At 42.4% G+C, this 13,021-nt stretch overlaps 1 long non-coding RNA gene across 1 annotated transcript in view; it reads left to right on the top strand.

Moving 5' to 3' along the window:
• Positions 1-12,558, top strand: part of LOC101683144 — a 150,998-nt gene extending 138,440 nt beyond the window's left edge. Inside the window, exon 6 of the long non-coding RNA XR_006607543.1 lies at positions 12,441-12,558. This is a non-coding gene — a long non-coding RNA (uncharacterized LOC101683144). The remainder of the gene's footprint in view (positions 1-12,440) is intronic.
• Positions 12,559-13,021: the final 463 nt, after the last annotated feature.

Raw genomic sequence — 13,021 nt, 5'->3', positions numbered from 1 at the left:
GGAGGGGCCTAAGACCAACATGTGGGTCACACTCCACTCAAGACTATGAGAGTAGGGAATTGGAGTCTTTATCTTTTAACCTTGTCAAACAGACCTGGTCTTTAATGCATGATTTGTAATAATGGAGGTGATTCAGACAACCATTCCCTGTCAGGGGCCCTGCTGGGGAGGCAGCAAGAGGCTAGGACCTAAACTTTGAAGGCACAGTGTACTGATTTGAATCCCGACTCCATTGTTTTCTGGTTGTATGACCTTAGACAAGCACCTTAACCTCTCTGTAGCTCAACCTTCTGGTATGTAAACCGGGTAAGAAGAATTCCTTAGGATGACATCATTTTTGCAAAGTCCCTGTTACATAAAGAATATTCAGGAAATATTGGCTTCATCACTCCTTCTCACCCCACACACATGTTAAAAACAGCAGTCATATTTTGAAGATCACATTAAAAGAATAAATGTTATGCCTAGGAAGCTAAGTGACTCAATAGCTAGCAGAAATTAGGTCTTTGAGGTTAGTAGCTTTGCCACAAACCAAATACAGATTTCCTGTTAATGGCCTTTAAATATATTAATGAGAGACTGTTTGTGCTGCTTGGATGGAAGGAAGCACAGTACCATATTTTGTGCCCCTGGTGTCCTTGAGGAAGTGTTGAGACAAATGCATCCCCATAGGGTATTGTGAATGGATGGAACTGTATTCTTCTTACACTGCTACGGTATTTGATCCAAAGGTCGGGGAGTGGGGGGAAACCTCTTTATATGAAAACTTGATGTATGCCACATCCTGCAATTTTAATTAGTGATAACTTAAAGTGATGTGAAGCTTTTTACACAAGAGTTGTATGATAAAGGATGAAGCAGTTTAAAAATAATTAACCACAGGGGCACCTGGGTGGCTCAGTGGGTTAAAGACTCTGCCTTCGGCTCAGGTCATGATCCCAGGGTCCTGGGTTTGAGCCCCGCATCGGGTTCTCTGCTCAGCGGGGAGCCTACTTCCTCCTCTCTCTGCCTGCCTCTCTGCCTACTTGTGATCTCTGTCAAATAAATAAATTAAATATAAAAAAAAAATTAACCACAGGATAGATTTTTACTCGTAAAGGTAATCAGTTTAAAATGGTAACTGCCAACACTTTTTTAAAATTTTGAGATGATTGCCATTCACTGCATTTCTTTTTGTTTTCCTCCCCAAATCAAAAAGCAGATCTGTTCTCCGCACTTTATGGGCCACTATATAAATTGATTTAAAATCCCTCTATTTGTAGTACACTTAGGTTGGCGGTGGGAAGAGGAGCAGATACAAAGCTATGTGGCATAGTCTTGCCCTCAGTTTACACCCTGGTCAATCTTCAGATGGGTAATATCCCAAATAAAGCCAGCCAGACTATCCAAAAGAAAGTAGGCTACTCTCTCTCTGTTTCCATCTGTCTGAACGAGAAGCAAGCTAATGTTCAACCTAAAATTGAATTCCAGACTATTGGAAATAACTAGTTTTTTCCCTCCTGAAAGTCAGAAATCAGAGTGTTAATCAGTATTATTTTTAGAGTTGTATATTAAGAAAAAGTAGTTTAAATTCTAAATCATTATATCTACATATGTATATCTCAAGTAGAAAACCGAGTGAATTTTCACATCTTTATCTACTGGAAAAGTAGGGTTACCCTTGTGGGCTATGACATTTCCTAGTTCTCATCGGTGTACTGGTAGGTGCAATGCCCTTCTAGTTTTGGATGTGGAAGGTGATCGTATGCCCATCAACTGTGTTAATGGGTATATTAAACACCACTGAGGTATCTACAGGTAACAGGTATTCCTTCCAGCCATGCTTCCCAGCTATGTTAATAAAATATTTCATAAAATAGGAAAAGGATATTCCTAATGCACTAGCAACAGAGCATGGATGCCAAACTGTACTTCTTTTATTCATTGACTTATTCACTCATTCAGCCAAGATGTATGTTATACTCACTGTATTCCCAGCCCTATACTTCATGCTGAACTTTGGAGATAGATGTGATAGATGAACAGGTTAAGCAAGAGTCTTTGCCCTGTGTGTCATAGATTTTCAATGGGTCTGAGGTTAAATTTTAGGGGATCAAGAAATCCCTTGAAATTAAATCAATCATTGGTCTAAATTCCTGTAGATAAATTTTTCTGAGAAAAGGACCTGTATCTTTCATCAGATTATCAAAAGGATCAAGATCCCAAGAGGTTAAGGATCTACTGGCCCAGAAGGGAAGAAAACCCAACTATGGCTTGAAAGACAGCCATTGGCTTTATAACCCTGGTCAGAGCCCAGGTGGGAGGTCTCCCCATGGTCCCTACTCCAGTGCTTCACCATCAGTGTCTCCACTTCTGAGTCTCTCTCTTCTTGTTCCTAAGTTACTCTTTCCTTGTTTCTTCACTTTGAATTCCTAAATTCAAATTTGAATTCCTAAATTCAAAGTGAAGGGCTATTTGATCTGCTCTGTAAACCCCCATCATTTCCAATGGGGCAAGGCCTTCTTGCCAGAACATTTCAAAGGTTTTTGGCCGCCCATTGACTGCTTTTGGGACAAGCACCCATTCAGCTCTCATCAGTTATGCCAGGTTGAGGGGAGGTGTCACTGGGAACAGATCATGGCCACTGGTCTAGAAGGCCGTCTAGGAATCCTCCTGGGAGAGACTGTTGATGAGCATGTTTCCTGAGAAGTTAGATGCTGGTGTGACAGTCCCTGTTCTCCAGTATGGATGGATGGATTTAGGGAGATAAATTGGACCAATCTGTCCACTAATTTGCCAGATCCCTCTTGGAATAGGTTAGTCAGATGACTGGTTGTATTTAGGAACCATTGTTTGGCCATGGGATACAAGAAAGTTAATTGTCCCATGGGTAATTAGAACCAAAAACTATGGCCTTATTAGTCTTAGCTCAACCCAACTAACTAGTAATAGTGATTGTGAGAAGCACAGACACAAGCACAAAGTGTCTTTAATTCTGGTCCACCATAAACTCTTACTTGTCCCAAGTCAGGTACCAGGGATGTAAAGACAAGTAAGACTTACAACCTGTCCTTGACGAGATCACACAGAAATAGAAATTATATTATTTGATATAAAGACGTGAATTGAAATGGCAATTGGCTGGGAGCCAAGAGGCCCGAATTCTGGTGCTGGCTCTGCCATACATTGGTTTTGTAAGCTTGGCTCCATTATTTGGAGGCTCCAAACCATATTTATTTTAAAATGGAGAAAATAAAACTCACTCGGCTTGGCTCTATGGTTGTCATAGGGACTAAATAAGATAATACATGTGAAAATACTTTCTTTTAAATTGCTAAGGCAAAACAAGGCTTTAAAAAATTATTGCTTTAGTTTTGGGTATTATTGGCAGAACCAAACCATTCATTACTGGCGCCATGCTTGTTCCTATCATTAAATACATTCTTTGTCCTCTCAAGGTCTTTGCGAATAGGTTTAAAAGAAATCTGATCACGTTGGAAACGTGTATTTTAGTGGTGTGCATTTGGTTTCAAAGAACATCTGATAAAGGCTTTAAAAGTTTAAAAGTACAAACTGAATATTAAAAGCGCCAGTTAAAAGTTAATGAAGCAGGGCCTATCAGGTAAGAGAACTTATTTACTAAGGGTGAGATAGTGCCTCTGTCTTTTGTAAGAATTTTCTAGTTCTCAGAATTATGCTAGAAATTTCCAAACAGATTGATTGGTATAGTGCCTACAGCCTTCTTAAAGCTATACAAGACTTTCAACAAGGGGCACACAAAGTTTCAGATTGTTTATGACTTTAAGTGATTTATTGATGCCAAGTAAAGTATATGAACAAGAGTTCCTTTTCTGAAATTAGTCTGGCAGGATGAGTTTGTGAGTTTGGTCATTCATACACCAAAGAAACAAGGACTTTCTTTTGAGGTCTTTTGATTCTCTGCATGTCTTTCATACTGTCTGGGCCATTGAGGGCTTAAGCTGTTTATGTTCTTGAGTATTACTGACCTGTCTCCAGGCTCCCCAGTAGGAGTAGAAGATCCTTGGGGACTGGAACTGTATTATATTGCTAAAAGTACGTATACTACTATAATGAATATCACATTGAGAAAGTATCACATTGAGAGTATCACATTGAAAAAGCCATATTGAGGCAGAACACTAAACAGGTGATAGTTTCCCATTTTTGGCCCTTTCTGAGTTCCAGAATCTTGTTGGAAATAGGTATGGTTTGCTGGATCTGGTATCTGTAGGTAGCACTTAAAATGGTTCCTGAACTTCGGGGTTGATGAAGCCAACAAAAGGGTATGTTGAAAATGACTAAGTCTGCCCATTGAAGTGAGGATCACACATAGTTTACTAATCATATTTGGAAGCAAGGAACCAAAAAATACCCATAGTGATGTTTCCCCCCAGTTACCCTTAACTACAAAACTGGCAGGGACATCTGGCAGTTAAACGTCTGCCTTTGGCTCAGGTCTCGGTCCCAGGGTCCCGGGATTGAGCCCAGCATCAGGATTCTTGCTCAGTGGGGAGCCTGCTTCTCCCTCTGCCTGCAGCTCTCCCTGCTTGTGCTCTCTCTGCGCACCTCCCCCCGACAAATAAATAAATAAAATCTTGAAAGAAAGAAAGAAAAAAAGAAAGAAAGAAAGAGAAAAGAAACTGGCAGAAATGTTCAACCAACATTGTGGTTAAAAAAGTTGGGCTCTGCAGTCAAGCAGGCTTGAGTTTGAAGTTTAGCTCCACCACTAATTAGCTGTGACCTTGGTCAGTTTACTTAATTCTTCTAAGGCTGCTTTGCTGCTAGTAAAATGGGGATGATAATAATATGTCCTTGATAGGGGTTGTTGGGAAGATTATGAAGTGATACAGGCTAAAGTACTCAGCAGAGTGCCCGGCACTGTGAGATGTGCTCAAAGTCTGGTAACCATTCCCATTAGCTAAGGGATCAGCCTTCACCCTGCTCTGGGCTGCCACCCATGGAATGGGCCCCTAATTGTCCTTATCTCCAGGGTTTGTGCTGGGTGTTCAGCTCTCGCTGCTTGCTTTATTAGTCACTATGGATTGTACTTCTGGGAATGGCTGCGTAGTGGAGGTTCCTGTCTCTATCCTGAGGGTCAGTCCTGTGTCAGTCATTAGGATATACACAGGGTCAACCTGAGTGTTCAAGTCATAGGGATTGGAGGAGGGTGTAAGCCCCTGTAGGCCAAAAGGACTCACTTTCCCCTGGGAATGTGAAGTGAAAACAGATTTCCTGTCATCTCAGGGCTCATGACGCATAGCGCCATTAAACAGCCCAGCAGCAGAGGCTCTGGACATTCTAGTTTAATCACTTCATGCCCAAAGCCATATGGCAGAAAGCAGCTTAACTCTGGTTATTGGAACTGCTCTATTAAATGACTGCCTTTTAATTTAACAACCATTAGCAGTACATAGATGCTGAATTCAAGTATGGGCTGAAGGGTGAGGTGAAATCTGGAATGCTCTTTGAAACTCTTTCCTTTGGAGGTTAGCCTCTGCTTCGATTGACGTCTTAGTGCGCTTTTTGGCATGAAGGATCATGGACTTCATAAAAACCGTGGTTTCTTATTGGGCTGGAGTACCAGTGCTGCAGCTAGATATCAGAATCCCACTGGGGGCCCCGAGGTTTATCCCTGATCTGGCTAGTTTGGCCAGGGAGAATGTTAAGAGAGAGAATGTGCATCATTCCAGGTAAGCTGATAATAGGTTGCTACAGCTCTGCTGTGGGAAAAGCCTAATTCTTGGGAATATGGTATCTTACCTACAGCTGCTGAACTAGAGGAAGATGGAACTCTCTTTCTATGAACTGATTGCCTGTTCTTTGCTGAGGTTCCAGACTTCTCCTGGCCTTCCCTCAGCTCTCTATCCCAGCACTTGGCACACTAAGGACTTCTAGATTCAGGTCAAGGAATCATAGTTACATCTTGTCCACTAGGTTAGTGTTACACATGTGTCAGCTCCTCAGAACCCTCCGGCATGGAGGAATGGTGACAGTCTCTGAGAATCTTAACATAGCTTAAATATTTCATGTAGTTTGTAATGTTGCCAGATGGTTCGAAACCGTCTCACTAAACAGAGTCCCTTGAGAGTGGGGACTGCCCTGTGTTTGTACCTGTGCCATCAAGCCAACGGGTGACTCATGTTTTATGAATGAGTGGGTGGATGGGTGAAGCATCTGGAATGGGCTAAGGAAGTTACCTTAGTTTACCTTTGATGGAAGAGGCAGTATGGAAACGAATGAGATGGCTTGCCAGAAGGACAATAAATACCAACAAAGCAACATGGAGGATTAAGGGAAGGTGAGGAGGAGACCGCGAAGCCAGCAATAAGAATACGAGTTTGGTAAAACAGAAACTCACAACTCAAGACTGAGACACAAAGTTCCCTTCTGAACAAAAAGTTAAGCCTATTCTTTGAATTAAAGAAATCCTCTAACATCACCGATGGTCCTTTCTCTAGTCAAAATCCTTCCGTCTCTGTTTCAGAATAGTCCCTTTACTTCTATTCTGTATGTTAGCACATTTTTATCTTCTTTTGAAGGCAGTGGGAGAGAAAAATATTCTTTCCAGAGAAAAAGCACACACCTTTCCTCATTTGTTCATTAAAAGCAGGATTTCCAAAGTCACATACCCAGACCACCCCATGACAGATTGCCCTGGAAGCAAGAGTGCCAATGAAAAAGTGAGGTGAATTCAGTCCTTGAGCCCCACAAGCTCTAAAGTTCCTATAAATATTTTACTACACTCTAATAAAGTCCCTGTGCTTCCCTAGGATGGAGGATAGCATACGTTTCCTCTTCGCTTTCAGCAGCTTCTCTAAGAACATAAGAGGAATTAAGCCTCAATACCTTGGTGGTGGCTGCTGAAGATTGAGTTTCAAACCATCAATTACTCCCAGCCCCACCTGACAAGTATTAAGTGAAGCCATCATGCAAAGTTATAATTAGAGATTGAAAATGCTGACCAGGAAGCTTGCAGGGCCTTACAAAATGCTCCCAGGAGCTTGCCCAATTGCAAAAGGCTATTGGGCGAAGTAATTAAAGTCAACCTGGGTTGGGGTGGGGGGGACTCTAAGAATTTCAGAGGGGGAGAAGGGAGTAATTTGGATTAGAAGCTTGTCCCCCTCAGCTTTTCCCTGAGACCGTCAGTGAAAACTCCTACAGCATTGGGTGAATGACATCCAGATTCTTTCTGTATCAGACCTTTAGGACGCAGAGCCAAGAAGCTGAAGTCTACCCAGCAGAGGGGCCGAAGACTAGTGCCCGTATGGGAATTGTTTCATGGTAAGAAAATGAGAGAGCAGGGCCCAAGCACATGCCTAAGTACTTGTGGGAAATGTGCTGCAACTTAGCGAGATGGTATGGTTTTCATTTCTCTCACCCTGAATGAGAGGCCTGTGACTTTCAGCGCGTTGGGTCTCTAAGGTGACACACAAAGGCTTGCACAGGACCAGCTGTGTGCTAGGCACCACAACGGCATGGGGACCCAAAGCCAGGCCTCGCCCTCAGGGTCTCACAATCAATTGGGAGGAAGAAGACACGGAAAACAGGAAAGTGGGATGAATGTCAGTTGATTGGGATCGGAGGAGAGGGGCAGGTACAGGGAGGTAAAAAGAGATGTTTCTGTGTGGAAAGCGGCTGGCTGTGTGGGGCACTCAAGGCGGGGAGCAGGCTAGGTCAGGAGTTCCTCATCGAGACGGTAAAAGTTCAGCGGAGAGTCAGTATGGGAAGACACTGAAAAGGAAAATGGCTTTAGTTTTACCCCCTTTCCCTTTCCGTGGCGCCCTCTAGTGGTAGTGGCAAAAAGCCAGTAAAGCTTACATAAGGGATTTCTAAAATGTACTTCTGCGGACCACAGGGACGGTGAACAATTGATAGGACACCTCTCCAGGGCAATGCTGGAGGGGAGAAAAGCCAAGGCCAATGTAAAGCTCTTGACTTCACACCTTGGGGTTTACATCGGGGAACGAACCGGCAACAAGATTTTCAAAAGGTTCACTCTTTGATAGCAGCACCATCAAAATGAGCCTGAAATAATGCACTAGTCGCATGGAGCCCTTACCCTTCCTACAAGAGGCCTAATTCTTCGTTTAGAGCCCAGGGCCGGGGTTTGGAGTGCTTGCCGTAGAGCCTTGTTGGGAAGAATGGTTGCACTGAGTGGTGAAGAGTGTAGTGATCCATTAATGATGTCTGCCGTGATGTGGGAAGGGGTGGGTGGGAGCGCATGCGCCTGTGTATTTGCCAACCCTGGACTAGGGCATATTCTCAGGCATCTATGTCTGCCGTGTAACCATAGCCTATAAAGCTAAAATTCATTCAATTGTAACTCCTGTGGTGGGAGATAATCATGGTTTTGGTGACATACATAGAGAATTTTCACAGACTTTACCAATACTTTTAACTATGACAGACACACTTCGGTAAATATTAATAGTCTTGGGTTTAGACATATACACTCCACTGTGGAACAGAGATGATGTACTTGTTTGTATCCTGGAGTATGCATCTTTCAAGACCTTCATATTTCCTGTCTTCTGGTTTGATACTCAACAAATGCCATTCTCATGGCTAACCTGATTTCTTGCTTCTGGGAAATGAAGGATCCTGTTTATTTGAAACCAACATTATTGTTGCTGAGAAGCTATTTCTCCAATGAGGATACTAATAGTATCTCTTTGATAGTAAGTTGGCTTTTGGGGTTATATGCTAATTCTTTTCTTAAAATCTTTATTTATTTGTTTGTTTATTTATTTGAGAGAGCGAGAACATAAGCAGGGGGAGCAGTAGAGGGAGATGGAGAAGGAGAATCCCTTCTCAGTGGAGGCTACCTGATGTGGGGCTTGATCCCATGACCCCGGGGACCATGACCTGAGTGAAGGCAGACACTTAACCAATGGAGCCACCCAGGCACACCATATGCTAATTTTTTTAAAGTGTAAATTGTAAAGGGGGTGATCGCTTTTGGGGATTTGGTTAATTAAGTTTGTCAGTTTGGTTACCCTATCAGGGGACACCCACCCCAAGAATGCTTTCTCCCAGAGAGCTCTAACTTCAGCAGTAATAGGAGGCAGCTGGTTTGCTTTTGGTGATTGACAGTTGTTCTCCCAGTGTTCTCAACAGCATTGATAACACAGCTGGTCACTCCTGCTCTTAATAGTAGATGATCTTATAGGTGGTGGCAGAGATGATTTAGTTATTCTGATAATAATATTTTTTTTATAGCATTTTTTTTTTTTAGCTCATAAGCTCTTTGGGTTAAAGATGTGATTGCAGAGGTGCCTGGGTGGCTCAGAGGATTAAGCCTCTGCCTTCAGCTCGGGTCATGATCTCAGGATCCTGGGATTGAGCCCTGGGATTGAGCCCCGAGTCAGGCTCTCTGCTTGGCAGGGAGCCTGCTTCCCTTTCTCTCTCTGCCTGCCTCTCTGCCTACTTGTGATCTCTCCCTGGGTCAAATAAATAAATAAAATCTTAAAAAAAAAAAAAAAAGATGTGATTACAGGAAGAGTCAGATTTGGGACACAGCCAAGATTTTGTTATTATTGGATTTTAATAGCCCGTCAAAAACATTTTCTTTCTTTCTTTCTTTCTTTTTTTTTTTTTTAAGATTTTATTTGACAGAGACACAGCCAGATAGGGAACAAAAGCAGGTGGAGTGGGAGAGGGAGAAGCAGACTCCCTACCAAGCAGGGAGCCTGATGTGGGCCTTGATCCCAAGACCCTGGGATCATGACCTGAGCTGAAGGCAGATGCTTAACGACTGAGCCACCCAGGCACCCCAAAAACATTTTCAATGAATAAATATCATTATGAAAGTTAGAGCTTAATTACGTTCTGTTTTTAGCAGCATAGTAAGTAAAAAGTTAAGACAAATGGCCTCATATTGCAGAGAATTTAGTCTAATTGGGTACATAAAAGATGAACATAATAATAATAATACAAGGTAGCATATGCTTTATTACATATATAATTAAATATATTTGTTGGAGGTGCTCCTTCTGGCTTGCAAGAGCCAAATGCTAAATTTTCCAGAGTTTCATAAACTGGCTACTAAACGCAGGCATTATTAAAAATTAAATTACATAACTTTAACAAAATTTATATAATTTAGAACGAAAGAATCTACATTAAAAACAAAGACAGTTAATCGTCAAAACTCATCATTTCCTAATCATTTTCCTACATTTTACTATTAGCTCTACTGGTGAAGTTATGTCTGTTTCCGGCGTTTAGTGACATCACGTTGGTGGCTTGAAATCAGCGGTGATGGCAGTGTTTACACCTCCCAAACTGACAAAGTCAAAATGTCCTCCCTCTACCCACAGCGGGCTGTGAAACATTTTCCTACACGGCACTGTATATAAACACCGGGTAGGAAGAGCAGGACTGTCACTAGTCACTGAAGGACAAGATCACCTCAGGTTGGGAGCCAGGGAAGTAAATATTTTAAGTTGGCTCTTAGTGGGTCAGGACCACCCTTGGGGACATTTAGAACCAGGACACATCACAGAATGCCCACATGTCCCCTAACGTTCCTAGACAGGGGAAATCAGGTTGACATGAATTTTAAAAGCCTCTTTGAAGGTGGAACAAAGTAAATTTTATAAAAAGTAACAGTAAGGCTAGGGGGATGGGTCTGCATGTGGGAGGGTGTGAGGTGCGGGAGCCCTCTTGCTCACTCTGGCCGGGGTTGGGGGGGGGTGGGGTGGGTGTCATGAGACAGTTGAATAACGGGGGATGACCAGTAAGGAGTTAAAGGCTTTTCTGTGCCAAAAGCCCAGGGACAAGGTGTTCCTTTGATCTTGCTGTGTAACTGTAAGAGAAAAAAAGAAATTGAAATTAAAGAAAAAAGGTAGGCTGATAGGGTGTGTTTAGGTGGTTCCTCAGAGTGGGGGAGGGACAGTCTTTGAACTAGCACCTGGATCATTGTTCTTTTCTGCCCCAAATCTTTGCATGCGCTTAAAAGCCTCTTAGGAGAGAACGGGACAGTTACAGGTTTTTAATCAAAGGAACTTATTCTTGATGTAAAAAAAAAAAAAAAAGGCTTAAGAAAAATAAAGAGCAATAATGGCAGGAATAAGGTGACAATGGCAAGCATTAAGGGGTTTTGGAAAACTGGGGGGAAAAAAAAGCTTAAACTTTTAATAACTGGCCAGTGTTAAGCAGTAGGCCAGCATGAGGCAGAGCCCTAAGAGGACCATCACGGAGCATAAGGAGGGGAAGACAGAGGCAGAAGAAGACTCCAAGGGCACAGACAAGATCCCTATGTCACTTGGGGCTGGAGCTGATGTCAAATGAGGAGAAGCTGTGGATTGCATGAGAATCTCAGCTGAAATACAGGTTATTTCGTCCATGCTGAAGATCCCATTTTCTTACAATTCAGCAACTTGGAAATCAGGATGCATCAGACAACTGATGGTATCAAATTACTGTGGGTCAATGACAGACATGATGGTGGTTGTGGTATGTTTGGGGACTTGGCAAAGATGTTCATATCGTGGTCCTGTGTTGTTTAATAAATACCTATTTGTAACAAATAAATTTAACATAGGAAAACATGGTGGCATGCTTGAATTGGTGTTATTTTTACATTAAATGATGGTGTGTCTCATGATCAGGGGTACCTTATATTCAGTAAAAAACAGGTTAATTTATTTAAATTAACCTATTTGTTGATCTGGGTCCCATTTAGGCAGTTTTCAGGCTTCTCATGGAACACCTCTGTTGAACCAGAAATGTGTGACTTAGATGGGTCAAAATGATCACCCAGAAGTCACTATTCTGTGTTCAGAATTGGGCCTACCATTTACTAAATTTGGCTGTTTGTTTACAATGATGCATGTCCAACCGGGTCGTTATGGCTCAGGACTACCGGATACTAAATGTTATAATTACATGTAGATAGGTGAGTTTCTGGGCTTTTTTCTTAGCATCAGAGAAGTGAGCCACCGTCCCATCTGTCCTCTTTGTGGCACTGAGCTCCAGTCACTTGTATCGGACAGTGTCCTCCTCCAATGTACACAGTTAGGAGAAATCACCTTCCTTTGGTACCTTCTCCAAAATGGCTCCAAAAGCGGAGAGAATAGTATGCATAAAGGTCATCATCGAAAAGTGACATCTGTGTTTGGGGGATTGTGGGTCCATCGTTTGTCTGGAATGAATCGGGTTTGTGTGGGGGAAGTGTTACAGGTAAAGATGGTGAAGTAGGTTACTACTATGCATGGAGACAGGACAAAATCAAAGCACACAGGATGTGTGGACATTCACGGACAAATCACACAGAGACTCTTTTGTTAAGTAGGATAGGCCGGCTAATGGAGGGAATAGAAAGCTGGCAGTGATGCAAAATTCTTGGCAGTCTCTGTCAAAAATGAGGGCTTCTATTCCACGTACAAAGTTTTGGGGCCTAATCCATCTCACAGCTGGTGGCCTGTTTTCTTTTTCAGACAAGATTGGAGAGAGGAGGTGGGAAGCCTGTCCCCGATGGCAAAGCAGAGACAGAGGTAGGAAGAAGGAGATGCAGCTCATTTATTTTCCTTTCATTAAGCCCCTGCAAAAATAAAGACCGAGGATTTAATTGCCCTGTTTGCTTCTATCTCTAGAAAAGCTGAAGTAGTAATTGCATTAACTTGTTACGAAGCTTTGCTCTTATGGGGTAATATAATTTTGACTACTGCTTCCTAATTATAGGGTTTTCATCATTCTGAAAATCCCATTCAGCATGTGTTCCATTTTCACTTTTGGGAAGTGCTTTGTGGGAAAAGGGGGGCTGTGTCTTTGAAAACCCAGGCTGAGTTGAAGCTGAGTCTTGCCCCAAGCCATTACCTCCTGTGAAAAGCACAGCACTATGGTGATTTTTATCCTCCTTTGATAAATAATACTGTCAGCAAAGACCATATGCTCTGTCACAAGCTGGAGTTGGTGGCTCTGCTCAGCAGTGGATAATCCCGTCAAGTCAGTGATGGTTTTTATTGGGTGGCGGTAATGGCAGAAGTAATGATAGTCATTAAAATCTTGCTGCAAATGG

The sequence above is a fragment of the Mustela putorius genome, unplaced genomic scaffold (genome assembly GCF_011764305.1).
Source record: "Mustela putorius furo isolate JIRA1106 unplaced genomic scaffold, ASM1176430v1.1 tig00000640_pilon_pilon_pilon, whole genome shotgun sequence".
NCBI lineage: Eukaryota > Metazoa > Chordata > Mammalia > Carnivora > Mustelidae > Mustela > Mustela putorius.
This window is presented reverse-complemented; position numbering and strand designations above follow the sequence as displayed.